Source organism: Myotis myotis, unplaced genomic scaffold (genome assembly GCF_014108235.1).
Source record: "Myotis myotis isolate mMyoMyo1 unplaced genomic scaffold, mMyoMyo1.p scaffold_m19_p_7, whole genome shotgun sequence".
Classification (NCBI taxonomy): domain Eukaryota; kingdom Metazoa; phylum Chordata; class Mammalia; order Chiroptera; family Vespertilionidae; genus Myotis; species Myotis myotis.
This window is the reverse complement of record NW_023416379.1, coordinates 22,745,413-22,762,777: the sequence shown is the minus strand read 5'-3', so window position 1 is coordinate 22,762,777 and position 17,365 is coordinate 22,745,413. Positions and strand designations below refer to the sequence as shown.

At 42.4% G+C, this 17,365-nt stretch overlaps 1 protein-coding gene across 2 annotated transcripts in view; it reads right to left on the bottom strand.

Annotated features, from left to right (window-relative positions):
* The window catches only part of TBPL1 (TATA-box binding protein like 1), a 30,632-nt gene extending 17,144 nt beyond the window's left edge, over positions 1 to 13,488 (bottom strand). Inside the window, exon 1 of one of the 2 annotated variants that reach the window (XM_036318370.1) lies at positions 13,191 to 13,488. The gene's annotated coding sequence lies outside the window, so the exon portion shown is untranslated. The remainder of the gene's footprint in view (positions 1 to 13,190) is intronic. The other variant, XM_036318371.1, reaches the window with a different exon arrangement.
* Positions 13,489 to 17,365: the final 3,877 nt, after the last annotated feature.

Sequence of the window (17,365 nt, the reverse complement as noted above, 5' to 3'; positions counted from 1 at the left end):
GACAGCATGTCATTTTCTAATTACATAAGAAATACTCAAAAAAAGTCACCCATAATCCTACCACAGTGATAATTACTAATTATTTTCTATGCTTATATTGACACATGTTTTGAGGCTGCTAAATCCATATATTTATCTGTGCATATTAAACAAGATTGGGGTCATATGTATATGCTGTCGTATCTAGTCAACAAAGGACTTTGTAAAAATCTTTGACAACCTGAGATATAAAATCAGCAATATTAAATTAATTTTCTTTGAATGCTAAAGAGGTTGAACTTTTCAAATATTACTAACTACTATTTATTATGTTAACTGTCTCATATCCTTTATTCATTTTCCTTCTAAGATTTCTTACTGATTTATAAAGGCTCTTACACGTAAAGAAATATTAGTATTTTGCCTGCTTATGCTATTCCTTTTGCTAAAATTGATCTATCCCCACTTGTACACCTGGCTAACTCCCACTTGTTCTATAGCTCAGCATCACCTTCATCCAATCAATTCTATAACAATGAACTGGAAATCTAAGCAGTCGTAGCATGCTAGGGGATGGGGATCCAGCAGTAAACAAGACCTGGTAAAAGGAATAGCAGATGTTCTCAGCTCTGAGGTGAGTTAAAAGTATGAACTGTTCGACCCTGAAGGAGGGCCGCCAGCACGGCTACAGCGGTAAGAGTGAGTGGGAAATTGGCATAAGATCAGACTGGAAATGCAGGGAGGGGTCAAATCATAACTTCTAAACCATGTTGAAACTTTTCATATTTATCCCAAGAGCACGGTGAACTTAAAAGAAAAGCAAAAGATGACATTTTTGTTTTTAAAAAATATCAGTGCCACTTTTGTAACAGAAGAATGAGCTAGTAGATAAGAATGGGCAGAAAACTCAGTCAGGGTCTATCGTGCAGCAGTCCCGGGGAGAGATGACTGTAAGTAGGCTGATGACAGGGTGAAGGAAAACGGAAAGAAGCAGAGAAGAGAGACATTTTCTGGAGACAGAATGAACAGAGCTTTGAGACTGACTCAAGGAAGAGGGAGATGGTGCATGACTCTAGGTTTGTGGCCCAAGATACCACCTAATCTATTCCACTCAACTGACTAGAATAGAAACACTGGAGGGAGAGCAGGTTTGCAGGGGCGATGGTAACCGGAGGAGGGGTACGGATTCTGTTTTAGATATGATGAACTGAAGGAAATTGTGAGACATCCAAGAGGAGAGACAGAAAAATCAGATAAGGGTCCAATGCTCAGGGTAAGTCTAGGTCTAGATTGGAGGTGAACATTTGGAAACCCCAGTACAGAAGGTAATTAAAACCATGATGGGTAAAATAAGAAATCAAAGGGACTAAGGCATCTGATCCCCAAGACTAAGACAGAGTATCTCTACTTGGAGTCCCATTACCATGTTGCTATGCATACCACTGTCACTGCATTTTCCCACCGTCTAGTGAATGTTTCTATTTATATGTTTCCTTGGTTGACAATAAGCTTTCCAGATGTATGATCAAATCTTACTTATTTCTGTGCCCTAGCCTTGGCATAGTTCCCAAGGCACTAAGCACACTCAATACAATGTCTGTAAGAGTTTAACTGTTAGTTTGAAATTATTAAGAAAGCAGTATCTATACATATGCACACATGCACACACACACACATTTAAGAGCTCAGACTCTGGGGCAGATTACTTGGTTAAATCCAGACTCTACCATGTTATCAGTCATATGACCTTGGGTAAGTTATTTAATGCCTCTGTGACTCAATGTCCTCACCAGCAAAATAAGGCAGATAACATTACCCATCACAGTGTTGTAAACATTGAAATTTCAAAGCCCACAGCATAGTACTTGCACACGGTAATACGCATTCAAATTTAACTATTCTCATTGTTGCTATTATTACTTTCCTTCCTTCATTCTTCCACGGTTAGAGAAATGTTCAAAAATAAAAAGGATTTCCAGTTATTCACTGTGATCCTTAAGCTTTGGAGCACAAAAGCAGATCATGTTCTTCCACGTCTAAAAGCAAGGGGTAAAAGTAAAGAATACTATTTTGATGTATCTGGTAAATGAAATTGGTATTTTAAAAATAACTAAATTTAACAGTGAATTTAAAAAAATCTCCAGTAACAAAATCATTTCAAACAAACCAACAAAAAAGTTATTGGTTGGAATTATTAAACTGAAACAAAACTGTTCATCGTATTCTTTTCATTTAAAGTGTAAATTTATCATGTTCATTTCTCCACAGGTCTTACATATATCTCTATTTTCCCATATTATGGGTGAGCATTTAGAAAACCAGGAAGTTTATCTTTTTCTAGAGAATCTTGATATTTGTCCCAAGTTACTGATAAATAACCACAATTTGTAAGACTAATTTAGCCATTATGCTGATGCTACTAAAACAGCATCATTTTATAAAGATTATTTTCTTTCCAAGTATAAATATTAATTCACTAGATAGCTCACAAACAGAATAAACCCTCTCTCAGCTTCTGGTTGGTGTCAGGGTTGGCATGGATAAAGTTCAAACTTCTCTGCATTCTGATTTTTATTTCAAGAGTATGAATGCAGGGGTCCTAGCTGGTTTGGCTCAGTGGATAGAGCATCCGTCTGGGACTGAAGTGTACCGGGTTCGATTCCGGTCAAGGGCACATGCCCAGGATGCATGCTGGATCCCCAGGAGGGGGCATGCAGGAGGCAGCCGATCAATGATTCTTTCTCATCATTGATGTTTCTATCTCTCTCTCCCTCTCCCTTCCTCTCTGAAATCAATAAAAAAATGTATATTTTTTAAAAACAGAGTGTGAATGCAGGGTTCAAACTCGAACTGCTGACAGCTCATCAAAAAGTTAATCAAGAGAAAGCACTGCAAGGTGAAAACATAACAGGTGAAATTTCCTATTTTGACAGTTTCCTTTCAACTACTTTTATAGGTTTACCTTTCATCTAAAATGCCTGTGTTGATGCAGACAACCTGTTAGAGTCTATGCCATTTCTGACTGCCAGGTTAGGAAAAGGAAGGTAAGCCTGACTGGTGTGGCTCAGTGTTGAACGGCGACCTATGAACCAAGAAGTCACTGGTTCAATTCCCCCGTCAGGGCACATGGCCAAGTTGCGAGCTCCATCCCCAGTGAGGGGGGGGGGGGGGGGAGAGGGTGCAGGAAGCAGCCAATCAATGTTTCTATCTCTCTATCCCTCTTCCTTCCTCTTTCTCTAAAATCAGTAAAACATATTTAAAAATAAAGAAAGAAAGGAATGTAAGATTATGAAATTAGCTCCTTGGAAAATAGTGTATAGAGTTCAAGAGTTCAAACTACTCTAGTTAGGTTTTTACAATTTGGTAAAAAATCTAACATAAATAAAAGCAAACAGGATTACAGAATAAATACACTTTCCATATATAAGCACAATTAAGAATTTCTGGTTTTACGCAGAACTGGTCAGATTTTAAAATGATAAAAATGGAGAACTTGGCTAAAGATCAGAAGAAAGCCATAAATTTTTTTATAATGGAAACTAAGTTCTATGAGAAAGACTAAAGGACAATGATTTAAAAGTAGCACAATAGAAAACTGAGTAATTAAATAATAACATACAACTAAAAGAACACATACTAGTAACAAGAGTGACAAGGAAGTATTCTGACTGGAACAGTGGTTCTTAACAAGAAATTTAAACAAACAAAAAACTATGAAGAGGCTCAACTCCCAAAGCATTGATTAACTAAGGTTTGGAGGGCCCTGGTTTTTAAAACATTTCCAAGTTGTTTCTAATGGGCACCTGGTTAAGAACCACTGGGCTGAAACACCATAACACAAGTTGTCAAAATAACAGAATTATCCTTTCAGTAAATAGATCCTTAAAAGGAGCTATCTCCACATATCAGGACTATTTATCAAGATTTCTGCACACTGTTTACCAGGTATTGATTGTTTCCCTAACTCAGATTCATGCACTGTATCATCGCAATCTGCCTTTGGCCTCTGCATGACATAAAACGTTACCATGAATGGCTCTTTGCTTAATACAAAGTCACAGTTGAAACTCCTTCCTACTCGACCACTCCAGGGCATAACTGGGAACCCCCAATTCTCAAAATTCTTCCTCTGGCACCACCCCACCCTTTGCTTGGCTTCAGAGGCACCTTTCTTCTTAAATTCTCCTCCTAGCTCAAATACTTTACCATCTACTCCTTAAATCAGAAGTTCTAAACTAAATCCCATTACAGGCCTGACAGCTCAACAATAGTTTCCAGAGGCGAGAAACCCCTTGAAATTGTTTATGTACACACAAATTTGAATGTGGCACCAGAGGAGGCCATTGTTTTCTTTAAATCTCAAAAGAGTTTAAGACCCCTGAAGTTTAAGATCACTGGATAAATCCTTTTCTTCATTAAACCTTCAGGCTTCAATTGCTATACATGAGTTTATGGCTCCTAGCATCAATGATGACCTATCAGAAATCAGAACTCATATTCCTAACTGCCTATGAGGCATATTCATTGAATTAACACATCCAAAATTAATCCCCTCAGAAATACTTGCTGTCCCTTGGTTCTTAATTTTAATGGAGCTACCATCCAACACTTACACATTTGAGTCAGACATTTCAGAACCATCCCTCATCTCTTTTTTCTCCTATACCCAGTTAACTTCTGATGTAGCTTCTTTTCTGCATCCAAAGCATCAGTGTTTTATTTTAGGCTTTCATATGTCATTACGGCTACAGTCTTCTAATGGAACTCTCTGCTTCCCATCTCCACAGTCTGGTCCATCCACCAAAGAGGCAACCAGAATTATCTTCCTGACTGTGCCACATCCTGCTTAAAGACACATCTCTTGGCTCTCTCATATGGACAAAATAGACTCTAACTTGCTTTGTTATAAATTCAGTGAGCTTCACGTTTCCAAATATACTATAACCTTTTCTACTTTCAATACACTTGAGCAGTCTGAAGTTACCAATCCTCTTGCAATAGCAGACCCTTTTCTGAGTTTATATCTGCCTAGGATGCCCTTCCCCACTCCTTCAATTAAATTACTACTCATAATTGCATTCATTTACAATACAACTAATGTATCTAAACACTAGGAATATAGCTCAGAACAAAACAGTCAGGTAAGGGACCCTCGTGGAAGTTGTATTCCAGTGGAAGAAACAAACAACAAATAGAGAAGTAATTAAAATAGAGAATATAATCTACATTATAAAGGAAATAAGATGTCACAAAAGAAACTTTAAGAGAAGAATCCAGGAAGGCCTCTTAACTTCCTCAAAGATGAGAAATTCTTAGAGTTAGATCTTCAAGGATAAGGACCCAGGCAACATGAAAAACTGAGAGAAAAGATCCCCAAAGCAGAGGGCACAGCAAATGCAAAGGTTCCGTTATAACTGTCTCATGATCCTTGAAGAGAACTGTTTAATATAAATGTGTTTCTTTAAAATTTGTTTTAACAACGGGCACTTGGTCATCAACTCAATAGTTATGAATTAAATGAATACTTTAAGAGCAATTAAAAGAAAGGATTGTTGGGGTGGGGAAACAGTGGGAAGTATAGACATTTTTCACTATAATAATAATCTCCATAGGTCCACACCACTCAAGCTCTCCAACAGTACCCTATTATTTCCTTACTAGAGGCCCGATGCATGAAATTCGTGCAAGAGTAGGCCTTCCTTCCCCCGCTGCCGGCACCGGCCTCCCTCTGGCACTGGGGACCAGGGCTTCCCTCGAAGCCCTGGCTTCGTCTGGAAGGTAGTCCAGAAGGTCGTTCGTTCGGCTGTCCGGTCTAATTAGTATATTATGCTTTTACTATTATAGATTTCACTTTCTGGTATGTTCTGCTTAGCACTCCAGTTCAGACCCCCAAATCCTGAAGGACAACTGTGTTCCAGGAGCTTTGACAAATACAGAAATATAATGCATTTCTGATGTAAGAAAAGAATTTAATTAAAACACATATACAGACCCTCAGCACTTTTGATACATATTTCCTTTCCCCTCCTCTAAGAGTTTTGCACTCCATTTCTCCCCCAAGGGTCCTAACTCATCCATATGCTAAGTCCGTTCCATGATAGCTGGTTATAGACTGGCTACCTATCTGTTACTTTCAGCACAGTAACCATTAAACAGGGTTTGATAAAGCTATTACTCATCTCTTCACAAAGTGAGGGTGAGAATACAACACAAGATAAATTAAGTTAAGAATATAAGACATTTGAAACTCTTCCAACTTAACAGGCCCAAAACAAAAAGCCTAGAAAGAGTAAATTAAAAGACACATATTCTTAATGCACATACAAATTAACAATTATCCAAGTAATTTGACCCTACACATTGAAGCAGAATTTTCAAGATTACTGGCTAGCCAAAGATTTTCTCTGCCAAATTGATCTAAAGATTTACAATAGCAATGTACTGCTGAGAAAATGATAAAAGTATTAATATAGCTTTTTGTCAGTTGTGAACTGTTAAGATATGTCACATCACTTACCTCAGGCTCCCCCTATCACCACCACCAAAAAAGAGTAGAGAACTGAGTTAAGAAATCTAGTGTGCCTTTGAGATTAGCATACAAAGTTTGTGTTGAGGAAGGGTTAATGAACTGTGTCTGTCTTCAACATGGCTGTGTTTCCTACAACCACCTAATCTGCCACCAGTGGAGATGCTGGGATGTGGTCAACCCATGAGCAATTATGGGATGCTCATTCCAACTTCACTAGATTGCACCTGCACACAAGAAACTGGAGATTCCCAAGAAGCAAACTGTAGCCATAAGCAGGTAAGAAAAAAAGGCTTGTGGTTCAACGAAAGTATCTGGTCAACTAGAAAGAATGAGTTAGTTCTTGTTCCACAAATTTCAGGTTCACCATGAATCTTAGCTGAGGTTCAGGCAACAATTGTTTCTATAAATATTGACCATAGTAAAAAACCAAATACCCATCTTCATATTTGCACTTTTAGGTTACATAGTGGCTTTATTAGCTTTATATCTGAAGGATAGTAACACCTGTCCCTGAAATAGTTGGTGAAAAGAACACTAGGGAAACATTAACAATGTGTTAGATAGATCTTTATCTCAAAACAGGCAGGCTTTATTATGGACAATAGTATTGACACCTTGGAGACGTTTTCCTAAAAAGCCCTAATATAGTGAGTGTGTGTGTGTGTGTGTGTGTGTGTGTGTGTGTGAGAGAGAGAGAGAGAGAGAGAGAGAGAGAGAGAGAGAGAGGGGGGGGGGGGGGGGAACAGCTATAATCATTTCCTGGCTTATCTGTATTTTTTAGATTTAGAATCTATGATGGTTACGGGAATAATATTAACAATATCACATCAATACTAAATTTATTCTGGCAACACAGTCATTACTCAAATAAATCAACAGTATCAAAGTAGACTTTACTCTCTTCAAACAGAAAAGCAAATCCACACTCTAAGCACAAGCATATTTGCCAATCTTTCTTTCAGGAGGGGTATAAAAACCAACTAAAACAAATAAAAACAGCACAATATGGAAGGAATTATAAAACTTTACCCCTGTACATTTAAAGCAAAATAATACTTTAAAAAAAAATATATTTTACTGATATTTGACAGAGAGGAAAAGAGAGGGATAGAGAGTTAGAAACATCGATGAGAGAGAAACATTAATCAGCTGCCTCCTGCACAACCCCCACTGGGGATGTGCCCGCAACCAAGGTACACGCCCTTGACTGGAATTGAACCTGGGACCCTTCAGTCTGCAGGCCGACAATCGATCCACTGAGCCAAACCGGTCAGGGCACAAAATATACTTTTAATAACATATTTTATATAAACCTCTATAACACATATTTTATATAAATATTATTTCAACTAAAAACCAAGACCTGGATAGGAGCCAAAATAGGAAAGACAGTTTGCAATTCATTGTATTTTAGCATTATTATTTATTTTCTAGTCAGCAGTTTCAAATGTGCATACTAAAACTAAACTATAATATTTGGACTTAACTTTAAAGTTAACCATTTCAGTAGCAGCCCAAAAAGCTATAATCGTCAAGTTATCCCCTTAGCTAGGTAGCTCAGCATTTGGTGTTAGTCTTGCCATACACAAGTAATTTTGCAATTTCATGCAGTCATTCTCCAGCCACTTGAATTATTGGAGCCTGGCAGCAGTGTCAACTCCTGCTAAAGTTACAAGGTAGCCACTATCTAGAACATTTATAGTGACACAGAAAACTCAAGTTCAATGGCTTGACAATGATACCAAGTTTCAAGTTTACCATCATTTAAGGTTATACAAGTAAAAAATAGTGTCTTCTAAAGAAAGACTAATTCTGCTAAATGAAACCATTGGAGTCTATTGCTTTTATTCAGAAGTACCATACAGCTAAACAAGCAGTCAAGTCCACAGGGAAATAGCATTTCAATAGCTTCCACACAGTGCCAGACAAGGCTTTGTTGGCCTTCCTTTTCCAAGAAACAGAGATATCTCTTTTTACTTAGTCCATCTGCCATAAGTGATAACCAGATGCCTGTGTGACAATTCAAAAATTAAAACAAGTGCTTCCCCCCCTACCAAAGCCTAAGAGTAGACAGAGATGAGTCGAACAGTCAGTGCTCACAAAGAATTTCAATGCTTTTATAGAAAGCCTCCAAATGAAAGAAACGAAGCATTCAAGCCAGCTAATGGTTCACCTTTAATGTACTACCAAGTACCACTGCTTCTGGCACCAATGGATACTTTTTCATCTAACTATGCTGAGCATTGTTCTAAGCATTACACTTAGTAACTTGCTCAAGGCCACATTAAGCAGCATCGCCACCCTGCTGAATGCAAGCAGGCTGTATTCAGAGTCCATATTCTTAAACTCTATACTAATTCTAATCCCAAGAAAGTGTAACTAATTTTGATCAAAACTGTTCTGTCTCAATGTAATTTATCAGGAGGAGAAAGGGTAACACCATTTAATTAATAAAACAACATTTTACTTCTGTTTAAAAGTTGTGAGTTAAAAAACAAAAGCATACCATGGACCGATGTCTATTGACAGATGTTTATGATGCTAAACACAAAGCACTAAAGTCATCCATACATGTCCTGAGAAAACTCTGTCCTTAACACACAATGGGATGTTCAGTATTCTTTCTTGATGGATGAATATTGCATGGTCCAAGTCACCAGGCAAACTTTTATGTAGCATTTTTGGGGGTGAAATTTGAAAGTCTCATGATTGACTCCTACATGAAGTCTGATTTGAACCATCCCAGAGTTCACCTCTGTGTGTGTTTTCTTGAACACTTTACAGGATCCCCAGAAGTGTGCTTCCAGTATAAAACTAGCCATTGAAGCAAATTCTGCATTTTATCACCCTTTAGTCAAAAGATAAAACCAGATGTATACAATTTCTGACATGACCTGATTCAGAATAATGACATACTTCTGGAATATTGTTTTCCCACAATCACACACACACACACACACACACCATCTCTCTTCTAAATAAAAGGTTGATTGTTACTATCTGGCCTGAAAGACATCAGATATGTATATAATTTCACCCTTTTGAAATTTCTCAAACTGGGAGTCTTGTGACCAGAACAAATACTGTATCTACTGAAGGCAAGTAAACCATTATCATTACTACTACTACTATTATTATTTATTTACTTATTTATTTTTAGAGAGAAGAGAGAAATATCAATGTGAGAGAGAAACATGGATTGATTGGTTGCCTCCCTCACCCATCCCAACCAGGGATGGAACCTGCAACCTGGGTATGTGGCTTGACCAGGAATCAAACCCGCCACCTTTTGGTGTATGAAACTACGCGCCAACTAACTGAGCCACACTGGCCAGGGCAGTAAACCATTATTTTTATTGTTTGAATTGGTTAAAAAAACAAAAACTCTAATCATGTTCAGGAAATGTTTGCTGCTTATAACTAGCAGCTAGTATAAAAAGTTGATATTTTAAGGATCAAGAATTAAACTACTAATTAGATTAGATGCCTAAAGGTTGCCCTCATCCACTAGATTAACTCCCTGAAGTAAAATAAAAATATATCCATTAACATTAATCTTCAAAATACACACACACACACATAAATATACAACATGATGACAAGTCATGGTCCGAAACCTCAGGGAACTTCTAATTTAGCAGGTATGGATGAAATCCATACACCAGTAACTACAGCTCCAAGCAGTATGTAATAAAGGATTTAAAATTCAAAAATTCTGTCTGTCATATTTTGGTGTTCATGCATGTCATTTCTCTGCTATCTGCATGTGCACAAAAGGCACTAGAAGGGAAATACTTTTCATCCAGCTTTGCACACCTGACGTGGCATCAGGTTTATAAAAGGTGCAACAAGTATGGGTGTAAATTACAGGAAATCCTTATTTATTATTTCAAAAATCACAATATAGCTATATTTTCAAAACACTAGAGGTTTTAGTTCAGAGACACTATGGAAACATTCTACTATAAATTCTTCTAAAATCGATTTAAACTTTATTTTTCATAGCAATAATTTCTTCACATGGTCTATGATGCAACAGAATGAAATGAATCACCAGGTTATCACAGCCTACTTCACCTAAAACAGCACTGATACTCAACTGTATTATACAATATTTGCTGATTTTTAAATAATGTATCACATCCATAAGAAATAGCACTCTCCAAAAATATTCATCTATGTGTTTCATATATATTTCTTCTACTTTATAACAAATTCTATATATGTATACATCCACAAAAATTTTCCACATGAAGAAAAATTTGTGGGAACCACCTCAATTGTCCCCCTAATCTGGCAAAATGTAATTTTGGTCTAACATTCAGGTGCAAAATGATCAGAAGAGATTGATGTTAAAAGTGTTTTAGACTAAGAATTATGAAAATCTAAGGTTCAATAAATAACCCAAAATAGTCTTTTATCTTTAAAAAAAGTGACTATGTCTACAATCACAGTATTACTTCTGAACTCTTAAAACACCTTCTATTCTAAAAATTTAAATATTTTTCATGGCTTATTTCCATACAATCTTTTGATTACCTGCTGTACTGCACAACCAACAGTTATTCAGAATGAATACAGAACATCTGACATGACCACTCCAATTCTCCAAATAAAGGGAGGGGCACAGAAGGAAAATGCAACACAGTGACATTAATGAAGAGGATCTACAGACCAAGGACATATGATGAAAACTTCCTAAGAAACAGAAATAATACAGACAGCATAAAAAATCCTATTTTTTATTAGGACACAAGAAAGGTGAGGAAAAAAGACATCAAATGTTGGAATTGCAGCAGAGTGCAGGGAAAGCAAAAATTGGATTGTGAATAAAGGTGGAAACTAGGGCTTGACGCCCCACTCAAATATAGAAGGAACAGAAGCAACAGCTAAGAGGTCTAGGTGAACTGAGTGTGATGCAGCCTTGACACGGAGGACTGAGTTCACTGTGTCTCATCTACACTATGAAAATCCTGGGGCTGACCATCCAACAGTCGCAAGTGTGATCATCTCCCAGTGCAGCCTCCACAGAAGAACAGCTATTATGAAAAGATTATGCAACAGTCCATTCATCTAACCTGAAGATGACAATACCAGGTTTTTCTTCTTGGCGTCTTAAAATGCCATTTTAAATTTCCCAGTGTGTTGTACTTCCCATCTTTGTTAAAGGAAACTGCTCACCTCTTCACACAGGAAATTCCTTTAACAAGAGACACTGCACCTCTCTTCCATGAAAAAGGCTGAGTGTTCCCGCATCAAATTCAAGAACACACAGTATATCATTACAGTTTCTGGGGCTCATTTGGAGGGCAGAGGGTACAAAAAGGGAGGGCTGGACATAAGGATGATACCTTTTTGTTTAAGAAGTCAGGCTTAGCAAAAAAGGTGGGGGACAGACAGAAGCTGTGCTTGACATAATTGCTTCTGTGACCTATCCGTTTTATTCTCATCCTCAAGTTTATGTAAAGAGCTTTGTTCCCATTGAACACAAAAAAATGGTATTATGGTGGTACGTATATGTGGCCTTTTCAGTATGCCACAGGGAAATCTCATTCACTGACCTAGAATAGTTTCGGAAAGTATAAAACCTTTAAATAGTGAGTGATGTAAGGCTTACGGGGGCAGCATAAACCTGTAAGTATTGAACTGGCCATATGAAACAGTAATTCTTTAAACGAGATAGTGATAAAAGCCTCTTGGAATTAACTGACCATTTCCTTAAACTTTCAAAGAGACTGCAGCTTATAGCCGAACCTTCTTATATTTCTTTTTCAATTTCCCCAGAGACTCTGCCATTGTTTCTTCACACAAAAATCACACCAAGCTTGCTTCCTTTCCTTTTCTCGAACCGGTTGAAAGGCACTGTTCTTAACGCGCACACACAAGCCCACGCCGGTGAACTGCCAGTGTCGCCTGGGAGCTGCAGGTGACAGATGCAGTCACAGCTCACGGATGTGGACGGGCTGCAGCCCGAGCCTGGTTGCAATGCGCGCACCGACACCACCCGCGGATGCACGTCTCAGCAGCAGAAGAGAGTTTGAAAAACCGTCACTTCCAATGACATTTACTTCTAGGATTCTTCCTGTGGTCAAGCGCTCACCCCAACCCTTGTCCCGGCTCAGCCCTACCCACAATTCATTCTCTCTTCCTCAGTTTCTAGAATCTAGATCCTTCGTCACATCTTTTGGTTAATAAAAATAATTACCATCAAGCGGGTCTCTCGACGCAGATGGGATTTGGGGGCCCTCCTGCCGCGGCAGAGGCCACTCAAGTTTTCTGGGAAACCACGCACCCTCAGCATCTGTGCACGACCCTCCCGGGTGAGGGCTGCACAGGGGCAGACAGGGAATCTCCGGCTCCCGTCTTTCCCGGGGGCGGCGGGCACGAGAAAGAAACACCTCTTTCCTTCTCGACACCCCGTTGGAAGACGCTCCCCGGCAGCGACGCCCCACCCCCCACCTCGCCGTCCCCCAACGAGGTCCCCAAATGCCCCCCCTGCCCTAAGAGCCGGACCCTCCCTGGACTCCCGGACCCGTTTCCCAACCGGAGCGCCCCTCCTCCGGCGATCCGCCCCCGCACACCCCGCTCGCAGCCCGGCTCCGGCCCCGCACACCCCGCCCCGCGCCCCGCACCCGCACTCAGGCCGCCCGCTCCCCGCCCCGAGGGGCGCCTCCAGGGTTACCGTGGGAAGAGGGGGCGGCGGCAGAGGACGCGGCAGGAGCGCTGATACCGGTGGCGTCGGACGCGAAGGATAAGCTGGAGGACGAGGATGATGATGAGGCGGGCGCGCTCCCCAGTCTCCATGGAACTCCCGCCCCGGCCCGTTGCTAGGAGCCCCCGAGGCACGGGCTCCCTCTTTCGCGCTTTGTTGTTCCGGGTCCGGGGCGGCCGCTGCTTCCCCGCGACAATAAATAGACTAGACGCGGGGGAGCATAGAGACAGCGCTCGGAGGCTAGAGCGTCACCGCACTGGGCTCCCCCCCTCTGTGCCCCGCTAGCCACTCCTTTCCGGCTCTCACTGCTCCCGTCACAGTCTCCGCCCTTCCTCCCACTTCCGCTTCCTCCTTCCTGGCCCCGAAGTCCGGCCCCGCCTGCCCACGAGCTTGTCGAAGTGGGGTAGGGGTAGGGAAGCGCTACTGTTGCTTGGACTTTTGCTTGAAGCCGTTTAAAAAGATTTTGAAAAATCTCTGTACCCCTTGTGCATATTTGGCTGATACCTAAACTCAAGTACGTAATTTCTGGCGTAAAGTATAATATAAATGGACTTAAATTTTTTCGAAACCTTAGAGCTTTCTCTTCTGCTCATTCAATTTATAGAAAAAGACCACCATTTAACATAATTAGCAAAGCTAGACTTTAACAACTAAATTTTCTAAGACATTTTCTGTCTGGAAAAAAAAAAGCCCTACTTCGCCTTTCCAGTTAAACGGGTTAATTTACGACGTCGCGTAAAGCTCTCATTAAAGAATCCTAATCTTAGTCCTACAAGAGAGCGATAGTTGACGGATGATGGATGGATGGCTGCATTGATAAGAGGGGGGTGGGTAGGCAGATAGAAAGATCTATAGATACTTAGGTAGGTGATAGGCAGATAGATGGATAGATAGATGGACAGGTGATAGATGGATGAACGGGGACCCGAGGTCGCACACTGTCTCCTGTCTCCTCCGGATTCCTTACTTAGTGTTGGTTTGCGGCCAGGACCTACCTTGGGAGTCGGAGGCTTTGGCGCCGCGCGGCCCGATGCCGGGAGGACGGGCTGTGGGAGGGGGCGGCGAGGCCGGGACTGGGGCGCCGGGCGGGAGAGGCAGCTCGGGCTGGAGGGCGCTCACCGGGGAAGCCGGGCGCCTGGGGACTGGGACCCCTTCGGGGCTCTGCGCCCAAGTAACCAGGAGACGACCCGGGAACCCCGAGGGGGCACGCTGGCCGGTGTGAACGGCTGCGGTCCGCGGGCGCCCTCGGGGCTCGGGGGTTGGGGGCGTGGGGTGGCCTAAGAGACGCGGGCGGGAGCGAGACTCGAGTAACGAGTAACGCCCGAGAGCCAGGCGACGCGGAGCCCAGCGGCGCCCCGAGCCCACTCCCGGGCTGCGCGGGCCTCCGGTTTAATAAAAGGCCACGAGGCGGGCTCCTGGGTACCTGGCCTGTGATGGATGTGAATCGTAGATGGAAAATGATAATGCCGCCCTCCTTTTGGAGGAGAAGGCAGGGGCCGACTTCTGGGAGATTTGGGTGTAGGAAACCATTGGGACATTTCATTGTTTAGGGAGTCGGCAAGGATGCCTCTTGATCTCTTGCTTCCCCCTCTGGGTGTTAAATTGTCTCAACACTTACAAGCTCTGTAGAATCATGGCATTTCCATTTCTGTACTAAATCATTTTTGAATAATAGCAAATAATTACAGCTTGTGGTAGGTAGCGTGAAGAGGGCTGGGTTAGAAAGTGATGCCTGTGGTACTAGGGAGACAACTTTCAGGAGGTAACATTTCAGCCGTTCTCCAAAGGGGATGGGAATGGGAGGGATGTGGATAGTGTTCCAGGCGGAGGGAACAGGATATGCTGAGAGTGCTGTGCTGGAGTACTAGCTTAGAGAGGGCATCGTGGTCAGAGCAAGAAGAGCAACATGAGATGAAGTTGGAGAGAAGCTAAGGCCTTGAATATTCAGTGCCTTGTAGATCATAGAAGGGAGTTTGGGTTTTCTTCCAAGTGCTAGGGGGCATGAAGGGTTGTAAGCTGTCCAGTATCACGGTTTGATTCACCAAGCAATGAGCGGCAGGAGGAAGGCTCTATTCTGGTGATTACTGCAGCTGCTGAAAATCAATTTTGCAGCGACGGTGACCCAATTTTAAGATCTTTCTGAGGCACCCTCCTTCCAGGGGACCAGCATGTACCTGATATCAAGCACATCAATTACTTTGGACTCCCTTTTATCATAGATCAGTCAACAATTTGCCTCACTACAATAGTTCCTCGTTTTGGAACTGGATTTGGTTTTGCTGCAAACACCACCTACGGACTTATTGAATGCTTATACATTGTCACATTAGCCTATACACCATTCCCCTGACAAAGGAATTCATTTCATGAAAGAAGACAATGAGATAAAGGCCATGGGCTCCACTGGACTTAATGGTGCTCCATTATTCAGGTGCCAGATAAGGTTAAAGTATACAGTGATGTTCTGAATCAAGATTCTCAACTAATACAGAAATTGACACATAGGCTAACCAAATAGCGAGCTTTATCAATTAGATCAGTGCTACTTAAAATGTGATGTATAGACCAAAGCCAATCTGCAAACTGTACTTATCAGCAATGAAATAGATATAGAAATTAAGAGGAGCACTTTGAAACTTTTAATAACTTGACACTACTGTGACAATTAAGCATGCAGTTTCATATTTATGAAAGCATTTTTCTGTGTTTGGTTGGTAACTAAAACACAAAAAATTGATCCTTCACCACAGATAGTTTTGCTCACTGAAGCTCTAGCTTTATGAACTTGGTTTAAAATAGTCTATTGGAATATTTTAGCTACTGCTTGCTGCCATTTGTACTATGAGATAGACAGACTGGTTCAGCATGGCCTTTATGAAAGAGACTAGAGGCCCGGTGCACAAAAATTTGTGCACTCGGGGAAGGGGGGGGTCCCTTAGCCCGGCCTGTGCCGTCTCACAGTCTGGGACCCCTTGGGGGATGTCCACCTGCTGGCTTAGGCCTGCTCCCCAGGGGATCAGGCCTAAGCTGGCAGTCAGACATCCCTCTGGCAGCCTGGGAGCCCTTGGGGGATGTCCACTTGCCAGCAGGGAGCAGGCCTAAGCTACAGTTGGACATCCTTAGCATTGCTGAGGAGGTGGGAGAGGCTCCTCCACCACCGCTGTGCTGGCAGCCATTAGCCTGGCTTGTGGCTGAGCAGAGCTCCCCCTGTGGGAGCACACTGACCACTAGGGGGCAACTCCTGCATTGAGCATCTGCCCCCTGGTGGTCAGCGTGTGTCATAGTGACCAGTCATTCCCAGTCTTCCTGCTATTAGGGTCAATTTGCATATTACCCTTTTATTATATAGGATAGAGGCTTGGTGCACGGGTGGGGGGTCGCTGGTTTTCCCTGAAGGGTGTCCTGGATCAGGGTAGGGGTCCCGCTGGGGTGCCTGGCGAGCCTGGGTGAGGGGCTGAGGGCCATTTTCAGGCTTCCCACAGCCCCTTCAGGGTGGAGGCTTGGTGCACGGGTGGGGGGGTCGCTGGTTTTCCCTGAAGGGTGTCCTGGATCAGGGTAGGGGACCCTGCTGGGGTGCCTGGCCAGCTTGGGTGAGGGGCTGATGGCTGTTTTCAGGCTGGCCACGGCTACAGGCCAGAAGCAGGTATTTGGGATTTATTTATCTTCTATAATTGAAACTTTGTAGCCTTGAACGGAGCTCAGGGCCAGCAGGGCAGCCGGGAATCTTGGCTTCCTCCATTGCCGGGGGCAACCCAAGCCTCCTGCTCACTCCAGCTCCATGGCCGCCGCCATCTTAGTTGGGTTAATTTGCATATTTGCTCCTGATTGGCTTGTGGGTACAGTGGAGGTATGGTCAATTTGCATGTTTCTCTTTTATTAGATTAGACTAGAGGCCCGGTGCACAAAAATTTGTGCACTCGGGGGGGAGGGGGGCCCCTCAGCCCGGCCTGTGCCCTCTCGCAGTCTGGAACCCCTCGGGAGATAACGACCTGCTGGCTTAGGCCTGCTCCCAGGTGGCAGAGGGCAGGCCCAATCCCTAGGTGCAGCCCCTGGTCGGGCTCAGAGCAGGGCCGATTGGGGAGTTGGGGCGCCGCCCCCTGTCATACATAGAGCAGGATGATCGGGAGGTTGTGATTCCACCCTCA